Source organism: Protopterus annectens, chromosome 7.part1 (assembly GCF_019279795.1).
Source record: "Protopterus annectens isolate FY-2018-M chromosome 7.part1, PAN1.0, whole genome shotgun sequence".
NCBI lineage: Eukaryota > Metazoa > Chordata > Ceratodontiformes > Protopteridae > Protopterus > Protopterus annectens.
This window is the reverse complement of record NC_056740.1, coordinates 439983078-439995316: the sequence shown is the minus strand read 5'-3', so window position 1 is coordinate 439995316 and position 12239 is coordinate 439983078. Positions and strand designations below refer to the sequence as shown.

Below are 12239 nucleotides of genomic sequence, written 5' to 3'. Positions count from 1 at the left end.
AGACTACAAGGACCTTCTTTTGAAAGACATCACATTCAAACAGTTGCCCAGTGTTTTTCAATTTATGTTTGTAGTGAATGCCATATTTGGCTGCTCAGTCTCAGAGCAATTACCCTATCAGCAATAAAACACAGATACTTGGCTCAGCGTGATAAAGATCTGGTTGTGAACCAGTCAACTAGGATTGAGCAATGATACAGGCACTGGAAAAGGAATGAGCATCTAACTCTAACCTGCCCATCCTCTAACCTGCTGCATTAACAACTCTCATTGGACTGAGAGGTACCCATCATGCAGCGTGTGGGCGGAGGATGTGCACTTAGGTCTACTAAGCTACATCCATGTAATAGCCTCCATAGAGGATGCTAGAATGCGAAAGCATATGTAAGCACATGCCAGCAACTGGGGGAGGTGTTAAGCTTTGAAAACAGAATATCCCTTATGGCTTCCTGAATGTTGGCCCTTCTGTTACATGCTCTCACCATGGTGTTAGAGAGCAAAATGCATAACTGCAGCAGCAGTTTCATAGTCGTAAGACATGAGGCTGGAAAACAATATTAAAATATTAAAACACTGCAAGATTCTGTGTTAGCAAACTAAGTAAGAAAGCAAGCAAGTAAATATGTAACTCTGAGATTACTCCTGTCATGATAAGAAGCTTAATAAAAACAGACAGAGACAGTAGAAGTGCTTCACCATCTGTGTAGTCTATACTGTACACTGATTTCTCTAACGTCTGTAAACCATGTGATATGCTAATCACTGTAGCTCACTCATTACTATTTAAAGGTATGTATATCCCATATTCTACAACTGTTACCAACAAAAATAGGAATAGTGAAAAAAAATACTTATTTTATTTGCATCAGTTTCTACTTCTGGAATTGAATGTTCATTAAAAATATCTTTCTTTATGATAAGTTTCAGTAATGCATGAAAAATATTACTCAGATTATTAAAGTTCTGAGAAAGAGTTATTTGTAGTAATAATACAATAGTTAATGCAAAAAAGCCTAATAATTGACTATCTATAAAAAGCTAATAAAATGCAAATACATCCTTCATAACAATTTACAATATACAGTTTGGTTTAAAACAGACTAATACATAATATTGTTGTATGCATTTCTGTGAACTGCTGGAAAGCTGATAGATTTGCTGTGAGCTGCAGAATTGGAATCTATTTCAAACTGATAAGTACACTTTTTGCAACTTAATTTGCACTGTGCTGTATTTATACACTTGCTTATTATTTATAGCGGTGCTGTATTGTTTCTGTCTCTTGTTGTCTCCACTGTGTTTTTTTTCTCAGGGTAGCTTAAGCTAGTTTCAGGGAGGGGGTTGTTGAGCCAGCCCACATCCTAGCTGTTAGTCATTGACTGAGGTGTATCTTGCTGTAATTCCAATACAGACTGCATTTCTGTGAACTGCTGGAAAGCTGAGAGATTTGCTGTGAGCTGCAGAATTGGAATCTATTTCAAACTGATAAGTACACTTTTTGCAACTTAATTTGCACTGTGCTGTATTTATACACTTGCCTATTATTCATAGTGGTGCTGTATTGTTTCTGTTTCTTGTTGTCTCCACTGTCCTGCTGTGTTCCCTCCCTCAAAAAAAAAAAAAAAAAAAAAAAATATATATATATATATATATATATATATATATATATATATATATATATATATTCAGCTGCTCTTACTGTAACTGTCTTAGTTGCTGTTCTGCGTGCTATCTGTTCAGTTGTTCTTACTCTGCACTTATTACTGCTTGTTAGTAGCCTTCTAATTTAATGCCTTCTGCACTTGTTTTTTAGTCATTTGTTAATTTAATTGCATTTAATTAAACTGTATTTGCCATAATATTGATACACGTGTGCTAGCCTGCACTGCATTTGAATTGTATTTACTGCTGTTTTAGCTGCTTTTCTGTAAAAAAAATTCCTAGCTTGTTTCCTGCCTTTCTTGTAACTTGTCTAGTCCATATACAGACTTGCTATATCCAGGACTGTTTGTAAGCTCCTGAGCCCCCCCAAGCCTTTCTGTGTTGGAGGGAAGCCTTCTAGCTTATCAGTGGGAGTAGTAAGCACTAGGTAGCCTATCTACCACAGGAGGAGAGGTTTCTAGCCCAGAAATTATAGTTTATTGGCTGTTTGGGAAGCTCTTCCATCTCTTTCAACCTTCTGATTCAAAAGCCTGTGTTTGCGCTTGTTTCCTGACTTTCCTGTTACTAGTCTAGTGCAGGTACAGATTTGCTGTATCCAGGACTCTTTGTAAGATTCTGAGCCCCCCCAAGCCTTTCTGTGTTGGAAGGAAGCCTTCTAGCTTATCAGTGGGAGTGGTAAGCATCAGGTAACTTATCTATCATGGGAAGAGTGGGTTTTGGCCCATAAATTGTAGTTTATTGGCCGTTTAGGCAGTTTTCCATCTCTTTCAAATTGATGGCTTAAAAGCCTGTGTTTGCACTTGTTCCCCACCTTTCCTGTAACTAGTCTAGTCCAGGTACAGATTTGCTGTATCCAGGACTCTTTGTAAGCTTCTGAGCCCCCCAAGCCTTTCTGTGTTGGAGGGAAGCCTTCTAGCTTATCAGTGGGAGTAGTAAGCACTAGACAGCCTATCTACCACAGGAGGAGAGGTTTCTAGCCCAGAAATTATAGTTTATTGGCTGTTTGGGAAGCTTTTCTATCTCTTTCAACCTTCTGATTCAAAAGCCTGTGTTTGTGCTTGTTTCCTGCCTTTCCTGTTACTAGTCTAGTGCAGGTACAGATTTGCTGTATCCAGGACTCTTTGTAAGATTCTTAGCCCCCCCCCCAAAGCCTTTCTGTGTTGGAGGGAAGCCTTCTAGCTTATCAGTGGGAGTGGTAAGCATCAGGTAACTTATCTATCATGGGAAGAGTGGGTTTTGGCCCATAAATTGTAGTTTATTGGCCGGTTAGGCAGTTTTCCATCTCTTTCAAATTGATGGCTTAAAAGCCTGTGTTTGCACTTGTTCCCCACCTTTCCTGTAACTAGTCTAGTCCAGGTACAGATTTGCTGTATCCAGGACTCTTTGTAAGCTTCTGAGCCCCCCAAGCCTTTCTGTGTTGGAGGGAAGCCTTCTAGCTTATCAGTGGGAGTGGTAAGCATTAGGTAGCCTATCTACCACAAGAGGAGTGGTTCCTGACCCAGAAATTGTAGCTACTGGCCATTTGGGCAGTTTTTTCCCATCTCTTTCAACTTTCTGATTTAAAAGCCACACTTGTGTTTTTTCCCACCTTTCCTGTTACTAGCCTAGTCCAGATACAGAGTTGCTGTATCCAGGACTGTTGGTAAGCTTCTGAGCCCCGCAAGCCTTTCTGTGTTGGAGGGGAGCCTTCTAGCTTATCAGTGGGAGTGGTAAGCACTAGGTAGCCTATCTACCACAAGAGGAGTGATTCTAACCCAGAAACTGTAGTTTATTGGCCGTTTGGGCAGTTTTTTTCATCTCTCTCAACTTTCTGGTTTTAAAGCCCATGTTTGCACTTGATCCCCACCTTTCCCGTAACTAGTCTAGTCCAGGTACAGATTTGCTGTATCCAGGACTGTTTGTAAGCTTCTGAGCCACTCAAGCCTTTGTGTTGGAGTGCAGCCTTCTAGTTTATCAGTGGGAGTGGTAAGTACTAGGTAGCCTATCTACCACAAGAGGAGTGGTTCTTGGCCCAGGAATTGTAGTTTATTGATCATTCGGGACGTTGTCCATCTCTTTCAACTTTCTGGTTTAAAAGACCACATCTGTGCTTGTTTCCCATCTTTCCTGTAACTAACCTACTAGAAAGCACTAGAAAGCCTTAAACTGATACAAGCCTTCTAGCTTAAAAGAGAGAATTTGGAGTGATTGAGTATCCGTTTTCTGTATTTTCTTGCTGTACTTAACTGATTTCCATCTAAAAGCTGATTTTTTCCAGCACTGATTGTGATTTAAAAACCTGTTTTTTTCACATATTGTACTTATTTGACTGCCTGCACTTTTAAAAAGTTGTTTTTTGTTTAAATAAATTGTTTAATTGTTGTAGGCTAGACACTAAAGTGCAATAGCCTTTTCTGATCACTTCTAGTTGTTTAAAGCAGTTTTAAGTGTACTTTTTACTGTTTTTACCTTATCTTTTCAAAAAAAAAATGTCTTGTTTCCCGCCTTTCTAAACTAGTATAGTCCAGTTTTCAGGCTAGTGCTGAATTCAGGGCTGTGTTACAAGTTTCTGAGTTGCCCATACCTTACTTGGATAGAGGGAAGTTTCTCTGTTCACCTGTGAGAGAGGAGAACTTTGAGCAGCCATCTGTCCCTGGAGGAGTGGTTCCAGCCCAGAAGTTAGTAATTTAAAAACCGCGTTTGCACTGTTTTGGGTGCTGGGCAGCACCGGTTAGCTAGGGTTAATTTATTCCCAGCGCCACTAAGTCTCCTCTTCAGTTTTTCACTTGAAACTAGTCTAACTCTCAACCTAAGCACTCAAAAAGCATCCTACAGTCCAGCACTTGCTCAGACCTAATAGCAAGCACTAATATACCCCAACACTTGACTGCCCGGCAGGGCAAGGCTCTTTATCCACCCCTCACCAACCAAGTGACTAAGCAGCTCACCCTGCTATTCAGGCATGACCAAAGGGCAACTTCAGGTGTACTCTTCAGTCCAGCTGGTGAATCTGGGTATCCTGAGGCAATGTTACAACTGCCTCATGTACACAGACAGCCCTCTCCTCCTACCACAAAACACTAACATATGTGAGAGATGCAATTATACAACCAAACTGGAGGCTAAGGTCTTTCCACCGAAGACTGGAAGAGACAGTCATGAGGGGAAGGTTAACACTTGCACCTCACCTCCAGCCTCACATAGACCTACTAAACCAGCACTGGCAAAAAATACACATAAATACACAAAACCATATTCGGAGGCTCTAAATAAAAACCTGCAAAAGCATCAGAGAGCTCCAAAGCAGACACCCACAAAACCTGCACCTCCCGTCACAAACCAGACAACACATGAAACACAAAATCAATGTGCCGCACAATCACAGCCCTTAAGGTGAAATAACATACCTAACACACTAGTAATAGGTGACTCAATAGTCAGGAACACTGATGCCCCGCTCACTAGGCTAGACAAGGAGAAGGTTACTGTTAGCTGCCTGTCAGGAGCCAGAATCCCCCACATAACACAAACACTCAGGTCACTCCAGAACAAATACAAATATGACTCTGTCATTGTTCATGTTGGTGTGAACGACCTGAGCCATACCTCTCTGGACTACATGAAAAGAGACATGGAAGAGCTCTCTGATCATGTAGCCCAGGCAGGTATGACCCTGACCCTGAGTAGCATCCTGCCCTCACCAAGAATGATAACTCAGTATAAAGACAAAATGTTCAATTTCAACAACTGGATAAGCTTCTGGTGTCATTCAAAGGGGATCCAGTGTCTGTCAGCCTGGGATGACATGCTCGATAAGCCACGTTGCTTCACAAGAGATGGCTTGCACCTGTCACCCCTTGGCTTTCGAATACTGGCCAAGGCTCTTGCTGCCCCCATAGTGCCTTTTTTAGGCAAGGCTCAAAATTCAAGCCCACCACTGTAAACAGCACAAGTAAAAAAATGATGGTTATGCTACTCAACGCCAGGAGTTTAAATCTCAAAATGCATGCGCTCAAAGCACTCCTAAGTATGGAGAACGTCGACATCTGTGCAGTAACTGAAACCTGGTTCAAGGCTCCAGAGAGCACTCCAGCACTACTGGGCTACAACTCATACCACACATTTCGGCCACAGAACACGGACTGAAACACAATAGGAGGGGGTGTATCCATATTCATCAAGGATACTCACACCTCCAGGTTAGTGGCGCAGCATGATACAGCTGAGATCATTCATGTGCAACTAACATTGGGCAAATCTGCAATGCAAATTGTGGCCTGCTACAGATCACCACGACCCAGGACCACCACTCCGCCTTTCTGGAGACACTGGAAAACATGAAGGTCCTACCGAACACCCTGATATTGGGCGATTTCAATTACCCTACCATTAACTGGGAAAACTACTTGAGTACAAACTCCCAGGCTCAGCGCTTCCTGGAATTTATCAACTGAAATGCCCTGGATCAGCTGGTAAACTCCCCTACCAGAGGCCACAACATATTGGACCTAGTCATCACCAACATGGGCGACAGGTGTTCCATACCAGAGGTCAACCCGTCACTGGTTAGATCAGACCATAAACTAATCACCCTCGATGTCCACACCCCATCACCACCCCAACCAAGGAAACTACAGTGAAAAACTTTTCTAAAGCAAACTTCACCTTATTTAAGGCAGAGGTGGTAAGTTTCACAGCCCCCACGCTAAAGGATAACACTGCCCAAGATGCAGAATCCTTTACAATTGCACTCTATGAACACCTACAAGGATGCATGGATCATGCCATCCCTAGCAAGAGCAAGACTCACTCCCCTAAGAGAAGGAAACCAGTCTGATGGACCCCTGCCATAAACAAGTTATACAACCGAAGGAGGAAACTAGTTCAGATTAAAAGCAAATCCCAAGAAGGAAAGACATCCCTGATCAGTATCAGTAAGAAACTAAGGTCCCTCATAAAATCATCCAAGACTAACTTCGAAAAAAAATAGCCAAGGATTCAAAAGATAACCACAAAGCCTTTAGCTATGTCAAGAATCTAAGTGGCAACTCACAGATATGCTCTGAGCTAGTGCAAAATAGCACAAAATATACTGAACCTACTGATATTGCCAACATCCTTGCAGATAGATACAGTGCAAACTTCACCTCCTTCTCACCTTCAAAAGGGCCTACAACAATACCAGAAAAGTGTAGTGTCCCAAAAATCACAGAAGCACAGGTGAAAACAGCCCTTTCAAAAGCCAAAAACACAGCATCAGTGGGGCCAGATGGTGCCCCAGGCTGTGTCTTGCACGAACTACAGAACAAATTAAACCCCCACCTAAACATGCTGTTCAACCTCAGCCTCTCCACAGGCTACGTGCCCATAGAATGGTGCATAGCAATGGTTATTCCGCTCCACAAAGGAGGGCCACAACTGACCCTGGTAACTATTGCCCCATAAGCCTGACTAGCCTGGTCTGCAAGGCTATGGAGCGCATCATCATGGAACTCATTAACAAAGACATCAGGAACCTCCAAACACTTGACCCGACCCAGTGCGGCTTTGTTTAGGGCAGATCATGCCTACTAAACCTGGTTGACTTCTTCAAGACAGTTACCAAGGCCATAGACGAGGGAAAGGTGGTTCACACAGCCTACCTTGATCTCGCCAAGGTGTTCGACACCATTCCTCACTCGGGTATTATAGAAAAACTCACCAGCCTGAACATAAACCCCTACGTCACAAGATGGATTGCCAACTGTCTTACAGACAGAACTCACACGGTAAGAATAGCGGGCTCCAGGTCCGACTCTAAACCAGTCACAAGTGGTGTCCCACAAGGCTCGGATCTGGAACTCCTACTGTTCGGCATATATTTCTCAGAAGTACAGGCAAACACAGGAAGACTATGGCTAACCAAGTTCGCCGATGACTGCAAACTGGGAGCCATAATTGACTCTCCGGCTGACATGGACATCCTTCAAAAAGGCCTTACTGAGACAGACACCTGGTGTCAAAGTCATGGCCACAAGCTAAATGCCAAAAAAATGCATAGTCATCCCATTTGGGAAAAACAAAACACCCACAAATTACCTCATAGGCGGCAGCCCCCTTAATACAGAAGAGGTAATAAGAGATCTGGGGACCCAGGTAGATAGTAATCTCTCCTTTGACAATAATATTGCCAAATTAGTTAGGAAATCCTTCTATGTGGCCCATCTAATTACTAAGGGGTTCACATCTAGAAATAAAGAGGTTATAGTGCCCCTCTACTCATCACTCATCAGACCCATCATAGAGTACAATGCCCCATTTGGGATGTACCTCACAAGATACTTACAACAGCTGGAAAGACCACAAAAGCACCTCACCAAGAGGATTACTGGCCTCAAACATATGCCCTATGCAGCCCGACTGAAATAACTCCAGCTGTACTCAGCGGCATATCGCTTACTCAGAGGTGATCTCTGCCTGACTTACAAAACCATGTCCAACTCAGAATTTATGGACATGCTCCACCTAAAGAAATCCAAGTCACTGTGAGCCACATGCTCTAGTGAGCTAAACCTCGCCACAACAATAAATAGAACATGCTGGAGGGATAAATTCCTGTCACAGAGACTCCCCATGCTTTGGGACAAAATTCCTAACTACATTAGGCAGAGCCCCTCACTAACACTCTTCAAGAGAAGCCTTGATGAGTGAATGGGTAACAGAAAATACACCCCTGGGATCACTTCATTGTCTCTGCTTGACAGAGGCTCAGTTAATTAATCAATGGGGCAGTAAAAGCTGACACACTCTGGCTAGGCTTAAAAATGCCCTCGGGCAGATAGCCTAGTACCTACCTATGAACCTATGAAAAATAACTAATAAATACATCATCAACCTAAGAAGCCCACAGGCCTTACTCTTTAAAAAAAAACTCTATGATTTTAGGCAAAAGAAAAAGAAAGAATAATAATAATACCTTACCCTAAACACTACCTTTACTAAAGTAATACTAACTAGTGTAAAAACGGACACAAGCATTCTTCAAGAAGGCCTATCTCTGACTAACAAATCGTGCCAAAGCCATGGTCTTAACTCAACGCTAAGCAATGCATACCTGTACCCTTTGGGAAGTCAACCATCCCAGCTAATTTCCATGTTGATAATACTCCCCTAGGAGTTGACAGTAGCCTTACCTTCAACCATCATATTACCACAGTGGCAAGGAAATCCATTTATGTTGCACAGCTTATAGGTAAGGGCATGGTATCTATGTCCAAAGAGGTAATTATCCCACTGTACTCTGCCCTTATCAGACCAGTTATAGAGTACAGTGCTCCCTTCAATATGTACCTGACCAGGCACATGCAGCAACTACAGCAACCTCAGAGGTTCCTTACAAAAATAATACAAAGCGTAACAAACCTCCTTATGCAGAGGTCTTAAAGCTCTTTCCCTCTCCTGTAGATTGCTGAGGGGTGATCTATACCTGGCATACAAGACATCTGCAAACCCCACACTTATGAATCACCTGCATATTTATAAGTCAAGCAGTACAAGAAATAAAATATCTAGGGACCTACATTTTGTTTGTGACTTAAACAAAACATGCTGGAGAAGCAGATATGTGTCCCAGAGACTGTTCTTCCTATGGAACAGGCTTCCCATCCATATGAAGCTAATTTTGTCTATTATCTAGTTTATATGCAACCTAGACCAGTGGATAGAGAATAGGAAATTTACACAGTGGGCTTGGCACCCATGTCCCTTATGGACAAAGGTAGCTTATAAATGCCTGGCCCCCAATATCCTATTTGCATACAGAAAAGTTGGCTAGGCTACATAAGTTCCCAAATCCCAAACAATTGGGTCACCTCTTAGGGGTGTACTGTCAATGTGGTGGTTCCCTGGGTAAGATGGCTTCCCAAAGGATTTAGTAATACATTTTTTGCCATTTAGTTTCAGACAATGGTTTTGACACCAGTTATTTATTTGAGGCAAACCTTCCTGCAGGATGGCTAAGTAATTTTTAGATTCAATGACTGCTCCTAGATTGTAGTCATCTTCAAACTTAGTTAGCCAAACAGGAGAAGTCCCAACCCTCAGGGATTCCGCAAATGAATGGTCTCTTTGTGGTGAAAACATCCCCTATTTTGATTATCTGCATCCTATCTGTGAGAGAGTTTGCAATCCAGGAGGAGACATAGAGGTTTACTCCCAGTTTATTTAGCTTTTCTACTATGCCTGAGTGTAGAATTGTGTCAAAGGTTTTGGCCAGGTTTTTGCCTTCACCAATTGCTTTGGTGAACTTTTCAAGAAAATCCACCAGATTGAGTAAGTATGACCTGCTCTTGATTTGTCCAAAATGAGACAGGCCTAGTGTTTGGAGGTTCTCTTTATGCTGATTGATTGATTCCATGATAAGTCTTTCCTTGGCTTTGCATATGAGGCTGGTCAGACTTACTGGTCTGTGACTGCATGAGTCTGTGGAAGATCCTCCCTAATGCAGAAGAATGACTGTAGCTGTTCTCCATTTGCTTGGTACAAAACCTGTATGGAGGCTGAGACTGAACAGTGTTGTTAGGGGTGTGGCTGAGACTGAACAGTGTTGTTTTGCTGGGGGTGTGGCTGAGACTGAATACTGTTGTTAGGGGTGTGGCTGAGACTGAACACTGTTGTTAGGGGTGTGGCTAAGTCCTGCTTCATGTTATTTAAGATGCATCCAGGAATATTGTTAGGACCCATCAATGCAGTATTTTTAGCTTTTGATGGCACTTTTAGGACTTGGTCATTTGGTCTTGTGTGATAGCTGAAGGCAAGACTGGTTCAGGTATATCCTGAAGGACAGATGGAGAGGTGGAGATGGTTAAAGTTAGAGCTAAGTTAATAAGTCTGTAGGTTAGCAATATCTTCATTCTCAGTGTAGGTAGTTATTTTAGCCTCAAACTGGGATTTGGTGCATTTTTTAAGCTCCTGAGTTTTGTTTATTTCAAGGATAATGGTTCTAATATTCTGGGAATTACTCTTTTTTCTTTCTTTTGCTTAAAATCATTGTCATTTTATTATAAAGCGTGTCGATATTATGGTTCCACCATGTGGGTTTGTTTCTGGGGTGTGCCCTGCACTTGTTCCTGTGGGGTACAGCTGCATCAATGTAGCTGTTTGCATGCTGGTATAGTGTGGTGGTGTACATTTCTGCATATTCAGTGGAATTAAATGGGTTTGTTGGGGATTTGAGGCTTGCCAATGTATCACAGGTGTAGGTAGTCTGTCTTAAAGAAATGTATAAAGGTAAACTCAGAAATAAAACGCTGCTGTAGTAATCTCCAAATGAAAAAAACATAAAACAAAAACTGGAAACGGCAGAACGATATGCTCCAAAAAATCTGTTAAAGTCACAATTAGCGTTTGTATAAACAATCTATACCAATTTCAAACGCATAAAAAATCTTCAGTTTTCAATGAGTAACCTCCAGGCAACCATCATATGAACGAAGTGTTTATTATAGAGGCAAGCGCTTTCACCATTTAAGGCTTCATCAGGCCAGTACAAAATTCATTAAAAATAATGCCTTTAAATACTTTACAAAGCAATGACATAATTTCCACTTTCAATAAAATGAGCGTGTTCTTACATTTAAAGTGCAATCACCACTATTCTCGTGAAAAGGCACACATACTTTAAAACTATTCTATAACATTTCATCATTTTAAAATAAAAAATTAACCTTAATAACAAAACAATAAATGAAAGCACCACATAAAAATGCTACATAAAAACATTATCCCCGGGATTCATGAAGCTCGGCGCAAGGCCGGTGTAAGGCCTGCGCCGGCGGTGCAGTGAATAGTCGGCGTAGCAGCGCCATATGCATAGCAATGAGTGGGCGCCGCAACCACAGACACGTGCATAGGGCACGTGAGCGAGACCAAGTAGGATGCGTCCGGAGGCGTGGCTAAGCCGGCAGGCGATGAGCAACCTAAAGTGCTGATTTCCACAGGCCGCCCATAATAGTAACCGCACCAGCCAGGGCCCCTGCAGAATGAAACGCACGCAGAGTATGCAACATAGTACCCGTCCCAACAAAACGGAGAAGCAAACACAACCCACGAAGCCCTAAGTGTACCCGTCCAAGGAACAAAGGATACGCGTAATACCGTGTCCGTCCCGCAATGCACTGTCAGTGGGCATACCCAGAGAAGGTGTACCGCAGCATGTCAGCGCGCCGCACCGACATAGAAGTAGCGACATGGGCATGGTCACCAGGGTTACCAACTGTCCCACTTTGCTAGGGACAGTCCCTCATTTGACAGTTGTGTCCCGCCAAAAATCGAAAAATGGCAAATGTCCTGAGATTTCCGGACAAAAATATTCCCTCAATATACCTTTAATAGTAGCATAAAACATTTATTTTGTATTTGAAACAGATACATGGCATAAGAAACAGAATAAGCAACCCAAATACTATGAGAATAAGCGTTTATTTTGGCAAAAAAGTGAAGTTCTTTCATCTCTACCTGCTGTGGGTATGTGTTGTCCTGCAAAATCCGATGTTTCCACAAAAGATGTCCCACCTTGGGCATTGGAAAAGGTGGCAACCCTAATGGTCACCAGCAGTAGT

General features: G+C 42.3%; 1 protein-coding gene across 3 annotated transcripts in view; it reads left to right on the top strand.

Moving 5' to 3' along the window:
* The window catches only part of AQP9 (aquaporin 9), a 688967-nt gene that overhangs the window by 158642 nt on the left and 518086 nt on the right, over window positions 1–12239 (top strand). The window lies entirely within an intron of this gene.